Source organism: Musca autumnalis, unplaced genomic scaffold (assembly GCF_047663935.1).
Source record: "Musca autumnalis isolate F117 unplaced genomic scaffold, ASM4766393v1 scaffold_3, whole genome shotgun sequence".
NCBI classification, from domain to species: domain Eukaryota; kingdom Metazoa; phylum Arthropoda; class Insecta; order Diptera; family Muscidae; genus Musca; species Musca autumnalis.
Genome location: NW_027411866.1, coordinates 99,247,717 through 99,260,440, shown reverse-complemented (window position 1 = coordinate 99,260,440; position 12,724 = coordinate 99,247,717).

Genomic DNA, 12,724 nt, shown 5'->3' with positions numbered 1-12,724 from the left:
TAGTATCAGCGTTTTGTATAGTGTTATTTTTGTTTGACGAGATGTGGCTTTGTTTTTAAATTGCTAACTTAGACCATAGTAGCATCTGTTGGCCAATACAATTCTTCTTCTTATTCCACAACTGATGTTATTTGTTGTGTTTATGACAGTGCCGAGGCAGACGAAGTGTTTAACTACCACAAAATTGTAGGTACCAACTTCCACAGTTGGTCCGAGCTCTATGGACGCTTTGCGCGTCGACACCATCAATTTGGGCTTTTCGCCGTTTACCGCCAGACCCACTTTCGCAGATTCTGCTTCGACCTTCCTAAAGGTATAAGTTACTTCCTTTACTGATCGCCCCATGATGTCTATGTCATCAGCATAGGCAAGTAACTTGTGGCTATTGGTGTAAATTGTGCCATTTCTTTTGACATTTCCATCTCGTATTACCTTTCCCAGCAAAATGTTGAATAGGTCACACGAAAGGCTGTCTCCTTGTCTGAAACCTCTTTTGGTACAAAATTCTTCGGAGAGTTTCTTTCCAATTTTAACTGAGGACCTAGTATCAGTTAAATCATCTTACAAAGCCGGATGAGCTTTGCGGGGATACCAAATTCAGACATTGCATGGAATACCTTTGATCGGAGGGGACTGTCGAATGCTGCTTTATAATCGACAAAAACGTGAAATGTGTCTATCTGCATCTCTTGGGTCTTCTCTAGGATTTGCCGCAGGGTAAATATCTGGTCAATGGTGGACTTGCCAGGTCTAAACCCACATTGGTATGGTCCAATTATTTCGTTGACCATTGGCTTTAGTCGTTCGCACAATATCCCTGACACTATCTTATAGGCAATAGGGAGAAGACTTATGCCCCTATAGTTGGAGCATACAGTCTTATCTCCTTTCTTATGGACGGGACATAGGATGCTCAGGTTCCAATCGTCGGGTACGCGTTCTTCCTGCCAGATGGTGCTAACTAGCTGATGCATACACCTTATCAGCGCGTCGCCTCCGGTTTTAAACAGCGCGGCTGGTAAGCCATCGGCTCCTGCTGCTTTATTATCCTTCAGCCGGTTGATTGCTGTTTTTACCTCATCTTGGCCGGGTGGTATACATTCTATACCATCTTCTGGGATTGGATCTGTGGTATCATCGTCTTCATTGGATACCAGCAGAATGGAGAAATGTTCCTTCCATATCCTGAGCACGCTATCTGTATCTGTTACCAGATTACCTTGCTGGTCTCTACAGGAGGATGTGCCTGTACCAAAGCCATCTGTTTGATGTTTCACTCTTAGGTAGAATTTTCGGACTTCATTCTGGCTCCTGTACATCTCGATTTTTTCACACTCCCGCTTTTTCATTTCTCTCTTTTTCTTGCGGAAAAGACGTTTCTCTTCTCTCCTTTTCTCCCGATATCTCTCTCGTGCGCTACACGTTGCTACTGATTGTAAAGTAGCTCTATATGCCGCAATTTTCTCTTCGGTAGCAGCACGACACTCCTGATCATACCATGAATTCCTTGGTGGAGGTCTCTGGAATCCAAGTATGGATTTTGTTTGCATGGAGTGGGCAATATTTTGCCATTGTGTTGGTATGTTATGGGGACAAGGAGTGCTCGCGTTAAGCAATTGGGCTAGTTGAGTGGAATATGCTGTGGCTATCTGTTGTGTTTGCAGCTTATCGATGTCCAACTTCCGCGTTGTGTCTGTTCGTTTTTTATTTGCAACGTTTAGACGGGTACGCACCTTTGCTTCAACAAGGTAGTGGTCCGTATCAATGTTTGCGCCTCGGAACGATCGTACATCCAACACGCTGGATGAATGTCTTCCATCTATCACATCATAATCAATTTGATTACTTGTTCTTTGATCTGGAGACAGCCAGGTGCCCTTATGAATATCGAGATGATTAAATCTGGTACTGCTAACCACCATGTTTTTTGCAGCTGCAAAGTCTATCAGCCTCATACCATTGTCAGATGTTTCACTGTGGAGACTGAATTTCCCGACTGTTGAGCCAAAGATATTCTCCTTTCCAATTTTGGCATTAAAATCGCCTAGAATGATTTTAATGTCATGGGCAGAGCAACGGTCATATGTTTCTTCTAAGCGCTCGTAAAATATATCTTGTGTCTGTTCGTCCTTTTCTTCAGTGGGAGCATGAGCGCAAATAAAGCTGATGTTGAAGAATTTAGCTTTTATTCGAATGTCAGCATGTCTTTCATTCACTGGGGTGAAGCTGGATTCCAGATGTTTTAGTCTCCGACTAACTACGAATCCGCAACTAAACTCATGCTTTACGTCATGGCAGCTATAATACAGTGCGTCACCTTTAGGTGTTGTAGTGACGCCTTTCCCAATCCATAGTATTTCCTGTATGGCAGTAATATCGGCCTTGTACTTTTCAAGTACGTCTGCCAATGCGAAGACTGCACCTTCTCTATAAAGAGTGCGAACATTCCAGTTGCAGATTCGTAGATCATGGTCCTTAAAACGTTTGGGGGTTCGTCAACTTTAGAGGGGTTTGTTTTTCTTTTCTTTCGTTTTTTCATAGTAGGCTGTTTTTCCTAGGGGAGGGTTACTAACCCGACGCCCAAGCCCAAGTTTTTAACGTTCTTATGGGTAAACGCGCGGCACATGTTAGCTCACTACCTTTAATGGGTGTTAAAGGCAGTTCCCCAGGTGACACCACGGGGAGGTCAGTGTCCACTTGAGATGAAAGAGGGACCAAGATAAATCCTGGGCTTTGCCATGTTAAAACCATTCAGGACCGTTCCTTGCTATCTTCTATCCCCTACGTCAGCCAAATATGTATTATCCAAATATCCTTAAAAACTTGTGAACGAAATATGTTTACTTGTATACGTTCAGGGTGAAACAAATTCACAATATTAGCATAAGTAACGATTTGATTAGAAAGTATTCGATATCTATTTATCAAAAATGCCCTCCTATCATCATTTATGTGTATAAATAGTTATTAAATGGGTGTTAACTTTGAATTTTCGAAGAAAGTAGAACATGCCACCGTGGTGCAATGGTATGCATACCCGCCTTGCACGCAGAAGGTCGTGGGTTCGATTCCCCGCCAGGCAACATCAAAATTTTCAACGGTGGCAAAATACCCCTGAGTAATGTTGGCGACATTTCCTGAGTATTTCAGCCATGTAAAACTTCTCTATAAAGTGGTGTCGTAAGACACGCCGTTCGGACTCGGCGATAAACAGTAGGTCCCATATCATTGAGCTTATATGAATCGGGGTGCACTCATTGATATGAGAGAAGTCTCCCCTGTCCCGTCTGGGATGTTTGTGGAACAATTATTATTAGAACATTTTGAGGTTATGTACGCTTTTAAAGTCTCGGCAATGAAAGTAAAAATTGAAATTGGTTCATTAACTCGTGCCGAATGCAGAAAATTTTATGTGATTTTGCGTAAATTTGCTCGACAAGAATTATACAACTTCTTTTAGGTTACCATATTTTCCATAATATTGATTTTATTTGAAGTTAGGGTTAAACCTCTTACCAAATAATGTTAGCCAAATTGGAGTCTACAGCATTCTGCTGTGTTCTAAAGTCAAATTATTTACAAATCTTTTATAAATATATACAGTTATAGTCAAAATATGTCACATCATATTGTGTGATTTTCAAGGTAATAATTTTAAGGCATATTTACATTAAAACTAAAACGAAACACAACAAAAAAGCTTCTGAACTTATCGGACGTCGATGCCTTCAATTCTGTAGACAAACAACAGACCTTCCAGTTTTTGTCCCCAAAGGGTTAAGGTACCAGTTGTGTATTTGGTCCATAAAGGGTTAAGTTTTTGGCCCACGTTGTTCCATTTTTCTCCCTGAATCTAAAAACGCTATATTAACTTAAACTAAATACTTGTTTTAACTTTAAGACTTTTGGCCAATAAAATAGCCCGTTTGACCTATAGTGCAATATTCATAGATGACAAAAATCAAAAAATTTCCGGAGCGTTTTTTAAATAATTCACGTTTCATTTAACGTTTTAAGGTTTTTTAGGGTTTAACGATTTTGCTGGGAAATGGAACTAAAGAAAATGTTGTAACAGTTACAATTCTCTACAAGATTGTCCTTTATGATGTTTTCGTAGGTTTTGCCATTTTTGAGATGTAGAAGTTCAAATTGGGACAATTCACTGTCTGTATCCTCTCCTTCTAAGACAATGTAATGACTGGAATTTCCCGACTTAAATTTATGTGTATATCTCAAAAATGTTTCACATGACATTTTATTTTTGACCATGTGGTCTCTATGGAATTAAATTGGTGTGAATATGGTTCAATCATAATAAAAGTCCTCTTCATATTTGCTGTGACAAGGGGCGTTATCACAAACGACTACTAAGTCATATAAATCGTTACCCAGTTACTCCCATTTGTCAGGAACGGAGCAATTGTTGATGGCTCCGTTGTATATTTTGCCCACTGGATGATGGAAGGGCACTGACGGACGGTTTCCCGACATAGAGGGCAATGTTCAGTTTGCAACTGCTCAACACAATTTGCACGAAAAAAATGTCCACATGCCACAATTTTTTTTATTTTTTTTTTTGCGGTATAAATTCCTAAATTATAAACATATGCAAAGACTAGACTAAAATAAAACCGTGGGGCACGTCAATTGTCTACAAATTATCGACTTAATGTGCGATAGAAGAATCGTTTAATTCGTCGTTAGGCAGTTGGCCCGCAGACGGTGAGGAAATTACTTACTATTTTCTTGCTCATGGAAATTCCAATAGTTATACACTCCATGTAAATAAAAGAGATGTTTCAACTAGTTTATCGTTGGACATTCACACTGCTGGCTGGCGAGGAATCGTTTCACTGGTCGTAGTTTGTCTTTAATCGACAAAGTACTACTCGCCCACCACTATGAAACCCTAAAACTCGCTTATAATCGAGCTTGCTAGCTTGTTTCCATATTCTAGCCCTACTTATCACACGTCCATCGTTGTCGGTTGAACAACTGCCTAATTATAGTGTAACATTACAAAACAAACATTTTAATCAACGATTGTAGACAATTGACGTGCCCCACGGTTTTATTTTAGTCTAGTCTATGCATATGTTTATAATTCCCACGACTGTATCTATATTATTATTTTTTGGTTTTTAGTACATTTATCTTAAACATTGCAATGTATGTTTAACATAAAACCGTTTAGCTTAAAAAGTGTTTTTACCTATTTTTATTTTCTAGTTTTTAGTTTTTATTTCGCATTCTGTTTAATTCATTTAGTGCTTCATTATTGCAAGGTTTCTTGCCCGTTAGTTTATTGCAGTCCAACTGTACCGCTAACGACGTATCATTTTTAGACACCCTAACGCCACACAGTCCTCAACACGATAAAAAATCTTGACTTGGGTGGTGGATTCAGGCTGGATTAATCAGATACCTAAGTTACAGATTCAATTTCTAAATTTAAATCTTAATTATACGCCATTTAGTGGCTGCGCCCATCTTAAATATAGAGGTTGTTATAGTGCACTGTATTCTTCTCGTCAAGCCCTTTTATGTGATACCCATATTGGTGGGATTGATAAAAAATTGTTATCAGCCATTTGGTAGCGGCGGCCATCTTAGATTTCAATTTTGAATAGTAAATTGTATTCTACTTGTAGAGACCTTTCATTTGATACCCATGTTGATGGGATTAATAAAACCTAAGTTATCCGCCATTTTGTAGAGACCGCCATCTTGGATTTTAATTTTATATAGTACATTGTATTCTACTGGTTGAGCACTTTCATTTGATACCCATATTGATGGGATTGATAAAACCTACGTTATCCGCCATATTGTAGCGGCCGCCATCTTGGATTTCAATTTTTATAGTATATTGTATTCTGCTCGTTGAGCCCTTTCATTTGATACCCATATTGATGGGATTGATAAAACCTACGTTATCCGCCATTTTGTAGCGGCCGCCATCTTGGATTTCAATTTTTATAGTATATTGTATTCTGCTTGTTGAGCCCTTTCATTTGATACCCATATTGATGGCCGCCGCCATCTTGGATTTCAATTTTTTATAGTATATTATATTCTGCTTGTTGAGCCCTTTCATTTGATACGCATGTTGATGGGATTAATAAAACCTAAGTTATCCGCCATTTTGTAGAGGCCGCCATCTTGGATTTTAATTTTATATAGTACATTGTATTCTACTGGTTGAGCACTTTCATTTGATACCCATATTGATGGGATTGATAAAACCTACGTTATCCGCCATATTGTAGCGGCCGCCATATTGGATTTCAATTTTTATAGTATATTGTATTCTGCTTGTTGAGCCCTTTCATTTGATACCCATATTGATGGGATTGATAAAACCTACGTTATCCGCCATTTCGTAGCGGCCGCCATCTTGGATTTCAATTTTTATAATATATTGGATTCTGCTTGTTGAGCCCTTTCATTTGATACCCATATTGATGGCCGCCGCCATCTTGGATTTCAATTTTTTTAGTATATTGTATTCTGCTTGTTGAGCCCTTTCATTTGATACCCATATTGATGGGATTGATAAAACCTACGTTATCCGCCATTTTGTAGCGGCCGCCATCTTGGATTTCAATTTTTATAGTATATTGTATTCTGCTTGTTGAGCCCTTTCATTTGATACCCATATTGATGGCCGCCGCCATCTTGGATTTCAATTTTTTATAGTATATTGTATTCTGCTTGTTGAGCCCTTTCATTTGATACCCATATTGATGGGATTGATAAAACCTACGTTATCCGCCATTTTGTAGCGGCCGCCATCTTGGATTTCAATTTTTATAGTATATTGTATTCTGCTTGTTGAGCCCTTTCATTTGATACCCATATTGATGGCCGCCGCCATCTTGGATTTAAATTTTTTATAGTATATTGTATTCTGCTTGTTGAGCCCTTTCATTTGATACCCATATTGATGGCCGCCGCCATCTTGGATTTCAATTTTTTATAGTATATTGTATTCTGTTTGTTGAGCCCTTTCATTTGATACCCATATTGATGGGATTGATAAAACCTACGTTATCCGCCATTTTGTAGCGGCCGCCATCTTGGATTTCAATTTTTATAGTATATTGTATTCTGCTTGTTGAGCCCTTTCATTTGATACCCATATTGATGGCCGCCGCCATCTTGGATTTCAATTTTTTATAGTATATTGTATTCTGTTTGTTGAGCCCTTTCATTTGATACCCATATTGATGGGATTGATAAAACCTACGTTATCCGCCATTTTGTAGCGGCCGCCATCTTGGATTTCAATTTTTATAGTATATTGAATTCTGCTTGTTGAGCCCTTTCATTTGATACCCATATTGATGGCCGCCGCCATCTTGGATTTCAATTTTTTATAGTATATTGTATTCTGCTTGTTGAGCCCTTTCATTTGATACCCATATTGATGGGATTGATAAAACCTACGTTATCCGCCATATTGTAGCGGCCGCCATCTTGGATTTCAATTTTTATAGTATATTGTATTCTGCTTGTTGAGCCGTTTCATTTGATACCCATATTGATGGGATTGATAAAACCTACGTTATCCGCCATTTTGTAGCGGCCGCCATCTTGGATTTCAATTTTTATAGTATATTGTATTCTGCTTGTTGAGCCCTTTCATTTGATACCCATATTGATGGCCGCCGCCATCTTGGATTTCAATTTTTTATAGTATATTGTATTCTGCTTGTTGAGCCCTTTCATTTGATACCCATATTGATGGGATTGATAAAACCTACGTTATCCGCCATTTTGTAGCGGCCGCCATCTTGGATTTCAATTTTTATAGTATATTGTATTCTGCTTGTTGAGCCCTTTCATTTGATACCCATATTGATGGGATTGATAAAACCTACGTTATCCGCCATTTTGTAGCGGCCGCCATCTTGGATTTCAATTTTTATAGTATATTGTATTCTGCTTGTTGAGCCCTTTCATTTGATACCCATATTGATGGGATTGATAAAACCTACGTTATCCGCCATTTTGTAGCGGCCGCCATCTTGGATTTCAATTTTTAAAGTATATTGGATTCTGCTTGTTGAGCCCTTTCATTTGATACCCATATTGATGGCCGCCGCCATCTTGGATTTCAATTTTTTTTAGTATATTGTATTCTGCTTGTTGAGCCCTTTCATTTGATACCCATATTGATGGGATTGATAAAACCTACGTTATCCGCCATTTTGTAGCGGCCGCCATCTTGGATTTCAATTTTTATAGTATATTGTATTCTGCTTGTTGAGCCCTTTCATTTGATACCCATATTGATGGCCGCCGCCATCTTGGATTTCAATTTTTTATAGTATATTGTATTCTGCTTGTTGAGCCCTTTCATTTGATACCCATATTGATGGGATTGATAAAACCTACGTTATCCGCCATTTGGTAGCGGCCGCCATCTTGGATTTCAATTTTTATAGTATATTGTATTCTGCTTGTTGAGCCCTTTCATTTGATACCCATATTGATGGGATTGATAAAACCTACGTTATCCGCCATTTTGTAGCGGCCGCCATCTTGGATTTCAATTTTTATAGTATATTGGATTCTGCTTGTTGAGCCCTTTCATTTGATACCCATATTGATGGCCGCCGCCATCTTGGATTTCAATTTTTTTTAGTATATTGTATTCTGCTTGTTGAGCCCTTTCATTTGATACCCATATTGATGGGATTGATAAAACCTACGTTATCCGCCATTTTGTAGCGGCCGCCATCTTGGATTTCAATTTTTATAGTATATTGTATTCTGCTTGTTGAGCCCTTTCATTTGATACCCATATTGATGGCCGCCGCCATCTTGGATTTCAATTTTTTATAGTATATTGTATTCTGCTTGTTGAGCCCTTTCATTTGATACCCATATTGATGGGATTGATAAAACCTACGTTATCCGCCATTTTGTAGCGGCCGCCATCTTGGATTTCAATTTTTATAGTATATTGTATTCTGCTTGTTGAGCCCTTTCATTTGATACCCATATTGATGGCCGCCGCCATCTTGGATTTCAATTTTTTATAGTATATTGTATTCTGCTTGTTGAGCCCTTTCATTTGATACCCATATTGATGGCCGCCGCCATCTTGGATTTCAATTTTTTATAGTATATTGTATTCTGTTTGTTGAGCCCTTTCATTTGATACCCATATTGATGGGATTGATAAAACCTACGTTATCCGCCATTTTGTAGTATATTGTATTCTGCTTGTTGAGCCCTTTCATTTGATACCCATATTGATGGGATTGATAAAACCTACGTTATCCGCCATTTTGTAGCGGCCGCCATCTTGGATTTCAATTTTTATAGTATATTGGATTCTGCTTGTTGAGCCCTTTCATTTGATACCCATATTGATGGCCGCCGCCATCTTGGATTTCAATTTTTTTAGTATATTGTATTCTGCTTGTTGAGCCCTTTCATTTGATACCCATATTGATGGCCGCCGCCATCTTGGATTTCAATTTTTTATAGTATATTGTATTCTGCTTGTTGAGCCCTTTCATTTGATACCCATATTGATGGGATTGATAAAACCTACGTTATCCGCCATTTTGTAGCGGCCGCCATCTTGGATTTCAATTTTTATAGTATATTGTATTCTGCTTGTTGAGCCCTTTCATTTGATACCCATATTGATGGCCGCCGCCATCTTGGATTTCAATTTTTTATAGTATATTGTATTCTGCTTGTTGAGCCCTTTCATTTGATACCCATATTGATGGGATTGATAAAACCTACGTTATCCGCCATTTTGTAGCGGCCGCCATCTTGGATTTCAATTTTTATAGTATATTGTATTCTGCTTGTTGAGCCCTTTCATTTGATACCCATATTGATGGCCGCCGCCATCTTGGATTTCAATTTTTTATAGTATATTGTATTCTGCTTGTTGAGCCCTTTCATTTGATACCCATATTGATGGCCGCCGCCATCTTGGATTTCAATTTTTTATAGTTGAGCCCTTTCATTTGATACCCATATTGATGGGATTGATAAAACCTACGTTATCCGCCATTTTGTAGCGGCCGCCATCTTGGATTTCAATTTTTATAGTACAGTCGGACCTCGATTATCCGTGATGGTCGGGACCGGAGGCATTACGGATAATCGATTTTCCCGGATAATGGAGGCAATGCTTTTATGCAGTTTTTGAACATATTTTTAAGTAAAAATGATATAATATTGTACAATAATATGAAAATCTGCAATTTTTATTAAATTTGTTACGGTAATCCACCAAATTTTAGAAGCACACATAATATCATCATCATCAGATTCATCTGAATTGAGTTTGTCCCATGGTTTTTGTGATACCATAAATACACAAATTGTGTAATACGGAAGAATTTCCAGTATTCGTTTGTTTACCTTTTGTTTGCTTAATCAGATTAATTGAAAATGTGTTTTTACTCCCGGGCAATGAAGTTTATAACGAAAAAAATAGAAGAAATGGAAAAAAGTCCAACATTTCTTTTCTATCACGGATAATGGACGTTCCCGGATAATCGATTCACGGATAATCGAGGTTCAACTGTATATTGTATTCTGCTTGTTGAGCCCTTTCATTTGATACCCATATTGATGGCCGCCGCCATCTTGGATTTCAATTTTTTATAGTATATTGTATTCTGCTTGTTGAGCCCTTTCATTTGATACCCATATTGATGGGATTGATAAAACCTACGTTATCCGCCATTTTGTAGCGGCCGCCATCTTGGATTTCAATTTTTTATAGTATATTGTATTCTGCTTGTTGAGCCCTTTCATTTGATACCCATATTGATGGGATTGATAAAACCTACGTTATCCGCCATTTTGTAGCGGCCGCCATCTTGGATTTCAATTTTTATAGTATATTGTATTCTGCTTGTTGAGCCCTTTCATTTGATACCCATATTGATGGCCGCCGCCATCTTTGATTTCAATTTGTTATAGTATATTGTATTCTGCTTGTTGAGCCCTTTCATTTGATACCCATATTGATGGCCGCCGCCATCTTGGATTTCAATTTTTTATAGTATATTGTATTCTGCTAGTTGAGCCCTTTCATTTGATACCCATATTGATGGGATTGATAAAACCTACGTTATCCGCCATTTTGTAGCGGCCGCCATCTTGGATTTCAATTTTTATAGTATATTGTATTCTGCTTGTTGAGCCCTTTCATTTGATACCCATATTGATGGCCGCCGCCATCTTGGATTTCAATTTTTTATAGTATATTGTATTCTGCTTGTTGAGCCCTTTCATTTGATACCCATATTGATGGCCGCCGCCATCTTGGATTTCAATTTTTTATAGTATATTGTATTCTGCTTGTTGACCCTTTCATTTGATACCCATATGGAAGGGATTGATAAAACCTACGTTATCCGCCATTTTGTAGCGGCCGCCATCTTGGATTTCAATTTTTATAGTATATTGTATTCTGCTTGTTGAGCCCTTTCATTTGATACCCATATTGATGGCCGCCGCCATCTTGGATTTCAATTTTTTATAGTATATTGTATTCTGCTTGTTGAGCCCTTTCATTTGATACCCATATTGATGGGATTGATAAAACCTACGTTATCCGCCATTTTGTAGCGGCCGCCATCTTGGATTTCAATTTTTTATAGTATATTGTATTCTGCTTGTTGAGCCCTTTCATTTGATACCCATATTGATGGGATTGATAAAACCTACGTTATCCGCCATTTTGTAGCGGCCGCCATCTTGGATTTCAATTTTTTATAGTATATTGTATTCTGCTTGTTGAGCCCTTTCATTTGATACCCATATTGATGGGATTGATAAAACCTACGTTATCCGCCATTTTGTAGCGGCCGCCATCTTGGATTTCAATTTTTATAGTATATTGTATTCTGCTTGTTGAGCCCTTTCATTTGATACCCATATTGATGGCCGCCGCCATCTTTGATTTCAATTTTTTATAGTATATTGTATTCTGCTTGTTGAGCCCTTTCATTTGATACCCATATTGATGGCCGCCGCCATCTTGGATTTCAATTTTTTATAGTATATTGTATTCTGCTTGTTGAGCCCTTTCATTTGATACCCATATTGATGGGATTGATAAAACCTACGTTATCCGCCATTTTGTAGCGGCCGCCATCTTGGATTTCAATTTTTTATAGTATATTGTATTCTGCTTGTTGAGCCCTTTCATTTGATACCCATATTGATGGGATTGATAAAACCTACGTTATCCGCCATTTTGTAGCGGCCGCCATCTTGGATTTCAATTTTTATAGTATATTGTATTCTGCTTGTTGAGCCCTTTCATTTGATACCCATATTGATGGCCGCCGCCATCTTGGATTTCAATTTTGTATAGTATATTGTATTCTGCTTGTTGAGCCCTTTTATTTGATACCCATATTGATGGGATTGATAAAACCTACGTTATCCGCCATTTTGTAGCGGCCGCCATCTTGGATTTCAATTTTTTATAGTATATTGTATTCTGCTTGTTGAGCCCTTTCATTTGATACCCATATTGATGGGATTAATAAAACATAAATTATCCGCCATTTTGTAGCGGCGGCCATCTTGAATTTATAATGATAATGAATAAACTTAATTGTATTGTCACCAAAATCCAAAGTGTATACAAAATTTCAGATTAATCGGTTGACAGGAAGAGGGTGGAATTTGAATTACTAAATTTGACCCAAGAATAAATAATAAATAA